Source organism: Nelumbo lutea, chromosome 1 (genome assembly GCF_056320005.1).
Source record: "Nelumbo lutea isolate HS-2025 chromosome 1, American lotus-T2T, whole genome shotgun sequence".
Taxonomy (NCBI): Eukaryota; Viridiplantae; Streptophyta; class Magnoliopsida; order Proteales; family Nelumbonaceae; genus Nelumbo; species Nelumbo lutea.
The window spans coordinates 157,755,248-157,769,384 of record NC_142684.1 but is presented as its reverse complement, the minus strand read 5'-3'; the positions used below and the strand labels follow the sequence as shown (position 1 = coordinate 157,769,384).

The following is a 14,137-nucleotide window of genomic DNA, read 5'->3' as shown; positions in this document are numbered from 1 at the left end:
AGAAGGTCTAGAAAGACATCATATCTGAAAAATTTGTGACCAATCAACTATAATGCCAGAAGGTCCAGAAAGACATCATATCTGAAAAATTTGTGACCAATCAATTGTATTATAAACATATTAATCAATTAGATTATATTTATCAAAATTCATGAGTAGATTTTGATTGGACAAAGTTCTTTTAGTGCCATATCTTTCCAACATCATAGATTTTTCCTATCCAAAAACCACAAAACCATTTTGCTCTTCTTTTTTTGCAATAAAAATAAAACTAAAAACCATATCCTCTTTGACATATTCTAATCCCGTTTATTTCCTTCACCTCATTACTTCGAAATCTGATTTGGTCCTCACATGATTGTACTCACACCGTTCACACAATACTTATAGCATTGCATTGGAAATATCTCTCCCATGAAAAATAAAGCATTTAAGAATGGAAATATTCCCAATGCAAGGATGTGTGAGTGGTGTGACCACAGTTTTGTGAGCACTGAAGTAGATCTCCATTAGGTCATTGCAGCTGTGCATTCGGAACATTTTATTTAGGACTTTTTTACAGAAAAAAAGTTTATTGAATTTGCAAAATCAGATACATTTTGAAACATATTACAAAAACAATGAGAGGGACAAAAAATAATTAGTTTTTAACAAAATTACCCCTTCTTAAAATCGACAAATCAAATGACATTCCTCTCCCAAACACCTAACTAGAGCATCTCTCTCTCTCCTCTTCATGTTCTGTTCATCATCCACCTCTTCTCATGCTTACATGAATGTTGATAGCTAATATTTTGGGACTTTTGACAAGATTTATTTGGATAATGGAATTTGAAGTTGAGAAGGGTTTAAGGAAAATTCATCAATTTCCTAGAAATTTTACTTGAGAAAATAAGAGCTTCTGAGCAAGGTTGCAGGATCAGTTTTGTTTGAGATCAATTGGGTAGGAGAGGCGGCAAAAGAATACTAAATTTTGACTTTTAAGGATGGAAATGGACTTAAGTTTTGATTTCATTAGAAGAAGGAAAGAAAATTCAAAGTTACTACGTTCCAGATACCCCTGTAAGACTTGTTCCTAAAAGACCATGACTATTAACACCCGGTTTTTTCTCGGTCTACCGCTTAAACCTTTAATTTATCCCACACGTCCTATTGGACACTCTTGATCTCTTCAAAACAACCTAAAACCCAAAAATCCCAACTTTCAGCCCAAAAGTCCCCAAATTCACCATTAAATACATCCGATACCAATCCAATGGCCCCAAACAACACACATTTACACCTCAATTCTTATTTCAGATTTCACCCTCTCTCAGAAAATGTAATCTTATTATTCCTTTACCCGTAGATTGAGCTTCTCAAGTTACATACCCGATTAATTCATGGGTTTCTTGCAAGAAATGTGTTCCACTCTACTTTTCCATGGACCTTATGTGCAATAGACCCTATCTGGGCATGAATGATGAATCAATAGTACCACCACCTTTCTTAGGTCGAATCATTTCGTGTTCGTTGGAACTGCCATTAAATTTGGAACTGGGCAAGCCATGCTGGATGGGGCTCTTCAATCCACAAGTGTGTGCTTCACGCGCCAAGGGAAGAAGGGTGCAAGCCCATACGCCTTGGTAGGTGTATACGATCGTGCCAGTGTACTTCCGGGATGAATAAATCTTTCTGTTGTTTATGGGACATGAATATCACTGATCAACTCATCATCATCGTCATCACTTGAGAAATGGTAGGCAGAAGAAGAAGGAACCCTCTTATGCATTTTCTTCTTTGAAGAAATTGAGTAAGAAGAAGCCAAGGCATTTGCTGCCGGGAGAAAACGACGTATTATGAAACTCTGTTAATGATTTCCTCTAGACTCCACCATCTCTAAACCTTCATGCTATCAACAATATCTATGGACTCTGATAACGAGAAATTGTCGTCTATTACATCTGATGAATAAACCTCATCGTCGTTGGCGTCGGTATCATCATCACAGTCCGTTGAAGTATCATCTTCATCATCGTTGTTGTCGTCGACAAGTTTATCATCATCATTATCGCCGGCACTTTCGCCGGAGGACGCCATCGACCCGGTGGGAGCTTGGGAGGTAGTGGACTCTCAGGGGCATTCCAGGAAATCTCTCCCATGAAAATGGGATCCTTTTACTTATATCGAAAGCAACTCCTCGGGAATTTGCATCTGCATCGATGGAACCAGTTGCGGCAAAACGCCTTATTGATAGAAGCGGTGCATTGAAGTTCAAGCTGCGGCCATGACATCTCTCCCATTCATTTGGGTAGTTGTTCTGACCATTCATTTGGGCAGTCACGGCAAGTGTCGATGATTGATTATTCTTCTCCCTCCTCTCTTTTTTCTTCGATACTCTGTCTTCCCGCTACCTGCTTCCCTTTCTCTCTCACTCTCTATTCTTTCTCTTTCTCCTTTCGCATTTCACACCGATCTCACTCTCTCGTCCCTTTCTCTCTTTCTCCTCTCTCTCGCCTCTTTCTTTCTCCCATGGCGTTTCACACCCATCTCACTCTCGGTGTTTTCAGTGGTCCCGGTGTGACGATGTGTTTTCTAGGGAGCGTCTGGCATGCAAAGAGCTCATGATGGCATCTTCACCTGGTTTTTTTATAGGAAGTGTTTCGTGTTTTCCTGGGCAGCGTCTGGAGATTCTCTGACGAGATGGGTGCAACCCAGTTGTTCGATCATCTTGCCCACCATGCCTTGGAACCCTCTGATGGTGCATATCTTTTTCTACTACTCTTGTGATTTCCCATTACCGGTTCCGTGTTTCTGGGTTTCAAAGTATTTATTTCTTTGATTTTGCTATTTTTTTCCCTCAACATTTTTGTTGAAGGACTAATGGAGTGTTGAATCAGATCTCCACACCATACCTTCTATTTCTTTCAAAGAGGGTTTTTTCTGTTCTTGCTCTGTTAATGTTTGCAGGATAGAATGATGAGCGAGCTTCACTCTCAAGGAAAGATGATTGAAGACATAACAGGTTGCTTGAGACGGGATCCATTGCATACCCATATCATCACAACCATTAAATCTACGCATGCATTATGTTAATTTTTTACTTTGACATGATTTCTCTTTCCATCTTTCTTTAGTTGAGGGAAGAAGAAAAAAACTTTAATCATCAGAACTATTTTTTAGCAGACTGAAAATAATAAAAAATAATTTTAACGCTGATCTTTTACAAAAAAGTTCAGATAGAGAGATGTTGAGGATGATGCCCGACTGTCGACATTTCTTTCACCTCTGCTGCATTGATGCCTGTTTGAGGCTTGATGCTTCTTGCCCTGTCGAAGCTTGTGCCGTTATCGCAATATCTAGGGAACCGAGGGAGGTCACCCTTCTTGTTCCCTGACATGTTTTTGTTCTTCTTCATATCTTCAACTATCTATTTCTTGCATTAGAGCTAAACGTAGCCCTCTTTCTCATCATAAACCACTGATCAACGCCAATGGATGAGGGGTAGGTAAGTTTGATTCCTCATGTTCTTTATTTTATCTGTTTTATAGTTTTTTTTCTTATTTTCTCTTCAATATCTGCTATCACTAGCAGCAGACTCTAAAGAGGGGAAAGGAAAAAGTTATTTCTTTAAAAATAACACGAAAAGAAAGGAATTCATTTTTTGTAACCTGTTTAGCCTTTCAATTTTACTATGTTTTCTCACTTATTCTATTTGTTAGTCAAACCAGATCAGATGGAAAGGCATATCCAAGGACTTGCTACGGTCTTGCTCCTCATTTGAACATCACTTTTGCCTGCATAATCCAAGTGTGATGGCAATATGGAATGCATCTGTTTCTTTTTTGGCGTAATTTTGGATAATGTAGTGATTAATGATGACTGCATCTTACAAATTGTATTGGATCTTTTCTTATTTATGTAATTTGCTTCATTGTTTTTCTAATTTATTTTCTTATTTATGTAATTTGCTTCATTGTTTTTCTTATTTATTTAATGGTTGAAGTTGTGCTACAAGTGCTACTTTTCTTTCTTATTTATTTTTACTTTTTTAACACTGTGCAGGTTTTTGGATGAAGTGCAAATCTGTCAAGCCTTAATTGCATCTTGCATATTTAAGATAGTTGCTATGTGAGATTGAAGATTTAGCATTTCTAGTGAATTATCAATGTTAAGGTGAGCCTTTCCACTTTCCTTTAGTGTTTTCAATGGATAAGGCTATGGTCATTCCAATTTCAAGTTGGTTCTAAAGGTACAACCAACCCACCCTAAGCCCAATATATACTTTGATTAATCTCAAACAAGCTTGACTTCAAAAAAAGTTAGTTTAAGTTTGAACATGATATTTAGGCTGATGGTTAATTCAGTTTCAATATTCAATAGTCTGGATTATTTAAGTGAAACCACCATAGAATTAAAATTGAACCCAATTTCCTGTCCATTGCTGTCCAGTCATGTCAATTTTATCCATCATTTATCCATGAAACGATCTTTTGAACAATTCTGTTGTGTTTGGAATAGGAATTTGTTGTTGAATCTTATGTAGTACTTAAACCAACTGGCCAATCTCGTAGATGTTGAGTCTCCATGATTTGGGACAACATCCTACAGGTATTACATATACCAAGCCTCTTGGTATAAAGGGGGAAGTAGGGCCACATCATCTTGCATTCTAGACCTGTATTCTCCTTTGTTGCTACTTGTATTATTTAGACCAGTTGACATATTGATGAGAAGTTGTTATTTTCAGTTGCTTTGTGTAACATGGGGCTTTTGTGATCAAGTGTACTGATGATGCGCAATCTGGTCACTCCTAGCTAGCAAAAGTTGTGCTCTTAGCTGGCGACGGACAAGATACCTGCGAGGAAGAAGGTGAGGGATTCCCGGGGAGCTCTCCCGGTGGGAACACTTCGATGCTTAAGTCAGAACTTGGAAAGCTGAGAAAGAGAGTTGCAGAGAAGTAAGCTAAGAGTGGAGATGCGCAATTTGCAATTACCTTTGCTCTTTGGGGACAGGAGCTCTTATATAGCGGTGGCCTGTCAAATTAGGCATAACCACCTCTGATTCTCTGTCGCAGTCGTTACTTACCAGGGCTGCGCAGGTTATTGTTGCAGAATACGGCCCTGCCAAGCGGGAGACACCCCTCAGGGTTGGTAGGCACGACGCCGCCTGGCGAGAGACGTGGGTGCAGGGCTCCAGGTTTGGCAGGTACGGTTGTCAAAGGAGATCTTCCTGTGATACGCCGAGCTGTCTTCCCGCGAGCTGCCTTGCACCGAACTACTCGGGGCCGAGCTGCAGGTGCCGTATCGAGGTGCTTCTACCCAAGGTGGCCTACTTAGGTTTGAGCAGGAATAAACTTTAGGAGGCTCCTGAGCTCATCCCAAAGTGCCTTGAGCTCGGGAGAGTCCTGGCTTGAGAGAATCTTAGCTCGGGACGTTTCCTTGGAAGAATCTTAGCTCGGGGTGTTCCCTTCTTGAGGTGGAGCTCGGGGGCTCCTTTACTTGGGAAGAGATCGGGACTCCTCACTTGGAGGGACCTCGGGACGCCCCCCCCCCCCTAGGAGAGAGCTCGGGGTAACCGGAGCGTCATTTGGTACTGAGTTGCCACGCTGGATCTTGGCGGACTGGTCGCGCTGAGTCACACCCACGTGTCCCCCTATGATGAGGCCGGGTCAAATCACCCTCCATCATGTACCAAGATTATTCAACTTTAGTGGCTAAGGCTAACTTCTATGAGAGGTATTAGAGGGAAGAAAAGATCCATAGGTCTTCCTTGAATTCTTTTCTTGGAATTAATCATTAATGATATGAAACTTAAAACTTTGTACTCCTAAGCACTGCTTGATGTGTGGAATTCTTTACTTCGTGTTTATATATTTGGATGTTTGGTTTCTGATGGCACATTGTTTAAGGCTTCTAAGCATTCTTTTATATATTTGGATGTTTCATATTCTTTACTTAAAACATTGTTAAGCAATGGTTCTGAACTATTGAGTAAATATACTCTTATGATCTTAGACCATAATTTGACCATGCAAGTAAGCATTTATTTTGAGCTTAGACCATAATTTGGCATTCTATGAATTTGGGTTGTATTTTTAGAGTTGTTAGATGCTTTATTTCTGAGTTGTTGAGTTATATTTTCAGTTTCTGGGTTGATTATGATTAGACCTCTAAATTCCAGCTTTATTTTCCAAGTCCTTGGGTGCTTTATTTTCTAAATTGTGGTGTTTTATTTTTAGCTTTTGGATTGATTAAAAAGGTGGTTGAGTGTTATTTTCATCTTCAAAAATGTCCAAAGCGCTCCAAAGTTGCTACCAAAGTAAGTGTCTGTTAAGTCTGTCAATACCATGGGCAAAGACAGGATTCTTACAAAATCTGGGGTTGGGAGGAACTCTACTAGGATGCAGGCCACATTATATAACCCCCAATGTGTGAGCATAGTCTTCTAGGACAATTGAACTTTCCATTAAATACATTTCTATTTCCTCCAAATCCCCAAATAAATAAATTTCCTTTGCTCCCATTAGAGGAAGGCCAAAGAGAGAATATCTAATGGGGAAGAGATGGGCTAAAAACACATCTAGGGAATAAGTGAAGAAATAAGTGCCCTCATACTAAGCCACCTAGCAATGGATTAACCTTTTCATTTATTTGGTAATTGATTTTCCACTTTTTCTCCATTTTTGGAAGCCTTACACTATTATGCTATGAAATCTCTCCTGAACTGTATCATTGGTAAGGTTTATCATTTATTTTCTTTTTTGTCCATGCGACTCTTTTTAGACCACTGTAGTCAAACTTTGGTTGCATAAAGTATTCTCGCTTTCCATTGTATGGTGGAGTGATTTAGTGAAAGAAATACAATGGTGTTGAGATTAAAATCAAAGTTGCAGGAGATGTGTGGTCTCATGGTTGTATACAATAGTTTGATGAACATAAGAAATTGTTTGTTTCTTATCATGATTCCTTTCTTGATAACATTTTGTAGTATCATTTATACATTTGATCATTTATAGAATTATTCTTAGTGAATTGTGAAACCCATTTTATTTTATTATGCTCCTTACATTGCCATTTTCTTTTATCTGGATGGAATTGAATTATTTTGTGTGAACATGTCCCTTCCAAAAGATCTTGACTCTCATTGCAGCTTTGTGGTGTTAAGGCTCTTAGTAAGAGAGGGCTGATTCTTTGGAAGTTGGTTCCTGTAGTCATATGTTGGACATTGTGGACTGAACAGGAGAGGCGTTCAATGATGGGATTTCCTCCCTATAAACAATAGGAAAAACAGAGAGATCTCTCTTTGAACAGGGAAACATACAGGAGTCTCATGCCTTAAATTTCTCCTTCGTAGCATGAGTCATATGCTGGCTCGAGTTACTTTTAAGATGGCTCTCTTCTTAGCTAATTTTGGTTTAATTCTTATTTCCTGTTTTTATGTTGGCTATATGAAACATAACTGAAAGGAATGGTGTTTTTTGTCTTCACAAGTGAAAATATCATTTATTGGTTGCGTTACTAGCCAAATGCCAATTACGCATTGATGATTTCCCTTCGTTTTCCTTACAATTTGTACACGTCAAAAGTGGATTTATCTTAAATTGCCGAACTGAATAGCATAAAGATGACATGGATGATACTCTTATCTCAATGAGGCCCTTCACGTCTTGCACAAATTCCTGCACTCCCAATTGTAGGATGCCACGTTAGTATTAGAGCATATGTGTATTTCACATTCACATGTGCAAGAAGATTAATAAGGTTAAATGTCCTCTCTTATTTGCTATTAATTTTCTTCATTTTTTTACTCTTTCAATTATTCAGTATTATTCGCCCGTGTTTAGCACGGCACCCCTCGCTAGTAGGGGGAGGTTATCTGAATTTGGAAATGGCGCTCATTGCCAAATGAAACTAGGAGGTGATTGTCATGTGAGTTTCTTGGTCACCGGAATTTATTCTATCATTGATAGGGTACTAGCTTAAGCTTATAAATACAGTAAAAGAAGATGGGAAGGAGCTACGGTGAATTCTGTGTTAAGGTGATTTTTCCATTTACAAGTGTTTATTGTAAGTGGTTGTTAAAATAAGTATTTTTTTATAAGTGCTTATTGTAAGTACTTATTTTAATAACCGTTTAAGGCTGCTTAGTGATCTTTTTGCTAAATTACTTATTGTGTTTTATAAGAACTTGTTAGGGTGGGGATGTTTGGTGAATCATTTTCCCCACAAATGCTTATGTTGATATAAATGACAATTTTAGCCTTTATTTCACTTATACATATAAGCAATGCTTTTCACATATTATACTATATATTTCAATGAAAAAATCGCCACATCATGACATTTGAGAACCTGCATGGGCCCATAAGTGGAGTGTCATGTGGACTCAATTAACAACAACAACAACAACAATAATAATAATAATAATAATAATAATAATTTAACAAATATTGAATAATATTTTCAAGAAGTATTTTTATGGCACATTTTTCATAAAATACTTCTAGAAAGTACTTTCATGAATCAATTTTCACAAAATACTTCCAAAAAGCACTTTAAAAGTGAAATTTTCACAAAATACCTCTAGAAAATACTTTTAAGATGTAGTTTTCGCAAAATACTTTTAAGACTCAATTTTCACAAAATACTTTCAGATAATCACTTTTTAAGGTGCAAATTTCATAAAATACTTCCAAAAAGTACTTTTAAGGCACAATTTTCACAAAATACTTTCAGAAACCACTTTCAAGTAGAAATTTTTACAAAATACTTTTAGAAAATACTTTCAATAAATAGATTTTACAAAATACTTCTAGAAAACACTTTCAATGGGTAGTTTTCAAAAAAATAATAAAATATGATAAAATGAGTAATGCATGTTTGTTAGATTTATTCAAAAAAATATAAAAAACATCACCAAAACATCAATGAAAATTGAAAATAAAATATGATAAAATGAACAATACATGAAAATTTGGTTTATTCAAAACGAATATAAAAAACATCACCAAAATAGCAATGAAAATTAAAAATAAAATAAAATAGGATAAAATGAGCAATTCATGAAAATTTGGTTCATTCAAAAGAAGATAAAAAAACATCACCAAAACATCAATGAGAATTGAAAATAAAATAAAATAGGATAAAATGAGCAATACATGAAAATTCAGTTTATTCAAAAAAAAAAAAAACATCACCAAAAAATGCAATGAGAATTAAAAAATAAATAAAATATTAATACAAGCATCACAACCACATACATCACCAAAATTCAGTTTATTCCTAATAAAAGCATCACCATTTATATTTAACAAACAAAAAAACGCAATGTGAATTTAACAAATACTAATACAATATAATCAATAAATACAAATCAATTAACACAAAACTCCATAAAATATTAATACAATATAATCAAACACAAAATTCCATCAACCATTATTCGGATTATGCAAATTAACCAACATAAAATAATTAGCACAACCAAAGAATCACAACAATATCATTTTTTCTCTAAAATTAAAAAAAAAATCAGGTTTGAGCAAAACATTACAAGATAATCAACATAAAATAATTAACACAACCACATACAGTTCAATAAATCACAACATTGTCGGTTTTATCTCTAGAAATAAAAGAAAAAGGAAATTTGGTTTTGATCAAAACATTGCAAAATAATCAACATATAATAATTAACACAACAACATACATTTCAAAAAATCCCAACATTGTCGTTTTATCTCTGAAAATAAAAAAAAATGGTTTTAAGCAAAATATTGCACTAAAAATAATTATAAAGCAAAGACAAGGGAGGAGGATGACTTACCTGAGTGTCACGGCGATTGCACAGTGAGAATGCGTGAAATCCCCCCCCCCCCCCCAAAAAAAAAGAAAGATCTTGTAATGAACAATACGAAGAGGGCTTCAAGCATTTAAAACCTCAAAAAAACAAAAAATGTTCACAAAAACATGTGCAACATCGGTCCAAATGTGAAATGAACATGGTTGCCGATGAGTTTCTAGCTCGTTTGATGGTCGCCATTCGCTCCTAAAACAAGTGCCACTGCTACTATGCTCGATTCTGTTTGAATGAAGAAGAGGTTTTAAGGAGCTATGGGGGTATTCTGGTCATTTAAAAAAATAAATAGGGACCAAATTGTCCCAAAATTTTCATATGTCCACTTATTTAACAAGTGCTTAAAAAAAACAACTCTCAAGTTGTTTTTTTAATAAGCACTTCTTTACCAAATTAGTACTTTTTTACCAAACACCTACAAGTGCTTATTTTCCATTTAATGTGTGGTCCCAACACTTTTATTAAGTACTTATAAAAAAGTACTTGATGTAGCGCGATCCAGTCACTCCTACCTAGCGCTCATGGGGCTCCTTGAAGATACCTAAGAAGAAGAAAATTCCCAGAGGGAATTACCCGGTGGGAACACTCCGATGATTAAGTTAGTACTTGGTAGGAGAAGCAAAGAGGAAGATGAAGGCTAAGAGTGGAGATAACGTGCGTACTGTAGATGATTCTCTCTCCCCCCTTGATGCTAAACTCCTTATAGCAGAAATCTGTTACCTCTCCCAGTGGGCCTCTGACAGGGCGGGTATAACCGTCATTGCCAACCTGCCACAGCCGTTATTGGTAGGGCTGAGGTGGCACGCGCGGGGCCATCACTGTTGAGTATGTGTCTGTCAGGTGTAGGACACCTTCTAAAGGTGGCAGGCACGACGCTGCCTAACGAGGGGCATGACTGCTGTCACCAGATTTGTCTGGTACGGTGGTCGGGTAGGAGATCTTCCTGCCTTCCCTCATGCGGCTCGCCGAGCTGCCACAAACTGGGGTGCTTTAGGGTAGATGAGTCCCTGCCTTGAAGCACCGAGGTGCTCCCTCCCAGGTGGGTAAAAACTTGGCGTCCCTTAGGGGAGAGCCTGAGCTCTCCGAGCTAGGCGGGGGACTGACTCACCGAGGTATTAGCCCTTAGTGAGTTGATTGTCTTTGACTTGGCATTTCCTCCGCGCCGAGTCGGGATTGTGCTGCTAGGCTGGACTGTTCACCAAGCCAGGTCATGTGCACGTGTTATGGGTTCATGAGATTGAGCCAAATCATCCTCCATCAATTGCCCCCCACTCCCCGTGCTAGGGACGGGGGGCCCCAGTGCGAGGAGTTCATGGTTTGCCGAGCGGATTTGGCTCGATTACTCACACTGTCGTGCTAGGCGGTTCAATGGCTGGACCGGCTTGGCATTTGGTTCTTTACGGGAGAAAACCCACACCTCGTGCAACTCACGCGCAGACGTCAGGCACTTTATGCTTTGCGGACGCCAAAAAGCATGCTAAATTAAAATTACGTTGGGAGCCCCGCAGCCGGTTTCTTTGAGGTCCGTTGGATTGATCCAATCCTGACCGTTGGTCACCGGGCCCCGCGTCTATAAATAGCGGGGTTCTGGCATTCTCTTCACTGCTGAGTATCTTTCACCTTGAGCTTGCATCTAAGGTTTCCAGCTCAGGTCTTTTCAGCTCGTTTTCGCCTGTTTCAAGTGAGTCTCTAAGTCTTTCCTTTCCTTTTCTTTCTTCTTTTTTTAGCTCGTCCTCCTTATGTCTAGCGAGAGTAGCTTTTCGGATGAGCTTGGGGTGGGCACTTCGGGTCATGGTGACCCTTCCCCGGCCTGACTTGCCCGCAAAGCACGGGCAGCTTCGGGTAAGTTGGCGTCCACCTCCCATCGAGGTCGGGTGCCAGACCAGTTCGGTCCCTCTACTCTGACACCGGAGAGGCTTCAAGACCTCATCCATCAGTTCAACCTTCCTTCTGAGTACAACTACAGCCTTCCCACTGGTAATTTCCCATGGGAGCACGATCCGGATGAGGTCGTGATTTTCAGGGATTGGCGGGCTTCGTCTCCCTCTTCACTCCCTTATCCCCGAAGTGTTAGGGCGTTTCAATATCACGCTGGATCAGCTCCACCCCAACTCCATTCGGAATTTAGTGGGGACCATTTCCCTCTGCCATGAAAAGCGGTTCTCTTTGGACGCGGACATACTCTGCTCCATACTGCTGATAAAAAAGAGCACCTCTAGAGCTCTCCCTGAGCACGGGCAGGTCTACTACTTATCTCCTCGCCCAGGCTTTAAGCTACTGCATAAGTTCCCGAGCAAGGTTCTGGCTTGGAAGCGGGACTACTTTGTGGTCCGGGCCAACACAAGATGGCCCTTCCTTACCAGCTAGAGGGTGGCTACCCAGGCGACCAGCATTGCCCTCAACCAGTAGACATGGGAGGCCTTCCACTCATGGCTCAAGCTGAGCTCGATCATCGGGAATACATCACCAAAAAGAAGCTCGCTCAGGCCGGTTTGAGCTCGGGTAGGTTTATTTCTGTCTTTTGGCGCTTTGTTTTTATCTCTTGTCATTTTTGGATTTAACCAACTTTGTTGTAGGCCCCATGGACGAAGAAGAGAGAATCACGACTACCCGGCTCCTTAACCTAATGAAGAGGAGGAAGAAGCGGACTGCCAAGAAGGCCGCCAAAAGGGCTCGCGTGGAGTCACCAAGGGTTCCCTCCCCCAAACCCGTTCATTCCTGGGCTCTTGCCCTTGAGACTGGGCTCAACAGTGCCTCTCCAGTGATAGATCTGGAGGGTGACTTTCCACCCCAAAGACCTAAGGCTGCGAGTGGGTTGGAGAACGAGCCAGTCGGGGTTACTACTGAGGCTCCGAGCTCAGCTGGGGCGGCCGCTGAGGCTACAGAGGGGTTGGCTCAGCATACTGCAGACGCGGCGGCATCCAGCTCGGGGACCAAAGAGGAGGAGTCCATCTTGGATCCCGAGGTCAGCCTCGACCGAAGCAAGAGGGGCGTCATCAATGCAGAAGTCATGAGCTGGGCCGAACTCTCCCCAGGTCAGCTCGGAGGTTGCACGACAACCCACATCATGGTGGTAGGTTCGTTTTTCGTGAGCAAACACTTTATCTCACCTCTCTGCTTTCTCCTTCTTCTTCCCCCCCCCCTTTTTTTTTTGACTGACTAGTTTCCTTCTATTAGGTGAACAGTGTCGTGCACGCCTTAACTTTCCAATCTGATAAACACCTGAGGCGCGCTTTGGCTACTGAGGAGTCATCCCGTGTGACCCATGCCAAGCTGAAGGCAACACAGGACAAGGTCCATCAATTGGAAAGTGCTGTCGTTGCCCAGAAAGGTCTGAATGGCACCTTGGCACTAGAGAGGGAGGAGCTGGCCCGGGAACGAGACAGATTGAAGGCCGAGGTGAACGGGCTCCGAGTTGGTCAGGAAGCCCTAAAGCTCGAGGTGGAAAGCCTCAAAATGACCTATAAGGCTTCGCAGCTCAAGATGCAGGCCCTCAAGGGAACCAAGGAGGCCCTAGAGCGCGAGGTGGAGTCTCTCAAGGCCGATATCGAGGAGAAGACGAAAATCTTTCATGATGCTCTGGAACAGACCAAGGTTCAGTCTGCAATCGACTACGTCAAGCCCTCGAGGTTCGACAACGTAATGTCAAAGGCCTACCGTAGGGGGTTCAAGCTCGGCCGATGGTGGATAAGGCATACCTACCCTGATCTGGATATAAGTGCCTTCACTTCTTTCAACATCACAGATGACATGGCACGCAAGGTCGCGGATGACCCAGACTCTGAAGACGATGGCGGCAATGAGGAGGCTGACGCCACCGATCTGACTGATTCTTCTGAGGAAACCCTTGAAGAAACCCTCAACCATCGTGGTCCCGAACTGTATTCTAACACTAAGTAGGGGTAGCCTTGTGTACACCGAGGTGAGTGACATAGTAGGGTACATGCCCGACCTGTCTGCACCCGGGTTAAATTGGCATTGGTTGTCTCTTACAGGTTTAACTTGTTGCATGCCAGGGCGGGCTATCTGTCACAAGGTTCTTGGCCGAAGTGTCTGTGCCTTAGGTATTGCAAGCATTTAGCCTATGCCGATGAAACAACTAGATATTGTATGCTACCGAGGTCTTTTCATTATCTCGGCGTTCTAGCCCTTAGGCTGGAGGAGTGGCTTGTGGCCCATTCTCGGAGTCTGCCCATGCCATAGAGGCGGCTGGGTCCTGTTGTGCCGAGGTCATGTCAGCTCAGCATTCTTTGCCCTTAGGCTCTGGGGGTGACTTATAGTCTATTTTTGAGGTTTTCCC

The 14,137-nt window shown here is 40.9% G+C and overlaps 1 long non-coding RNA gene across 1 annotated transcript; it reads left to right on the top strand.

The window, feature by feature from the left end:
- The first annotated feature begins 1,329 nt into the window (after window positions 1-1,329).
- Window positions 1,330-5,879, top strand: LOC148878630 (uncharacterized). The gene is made up of 5 exons (XR_016103232.1): window positions 1,330-2,324; window positions 2,550-2,740; window positions 2,950-3,004; window positions 4,045-4,155; window positions 4,730-5,879. It is a non-coding gene; the product is annotated as an uncharacterized LOC148878630 (long non-coding RNA).
- The last annotated feature ends 8,258 nt before the right edge of the window (window positions 5,880-14,137 follow it).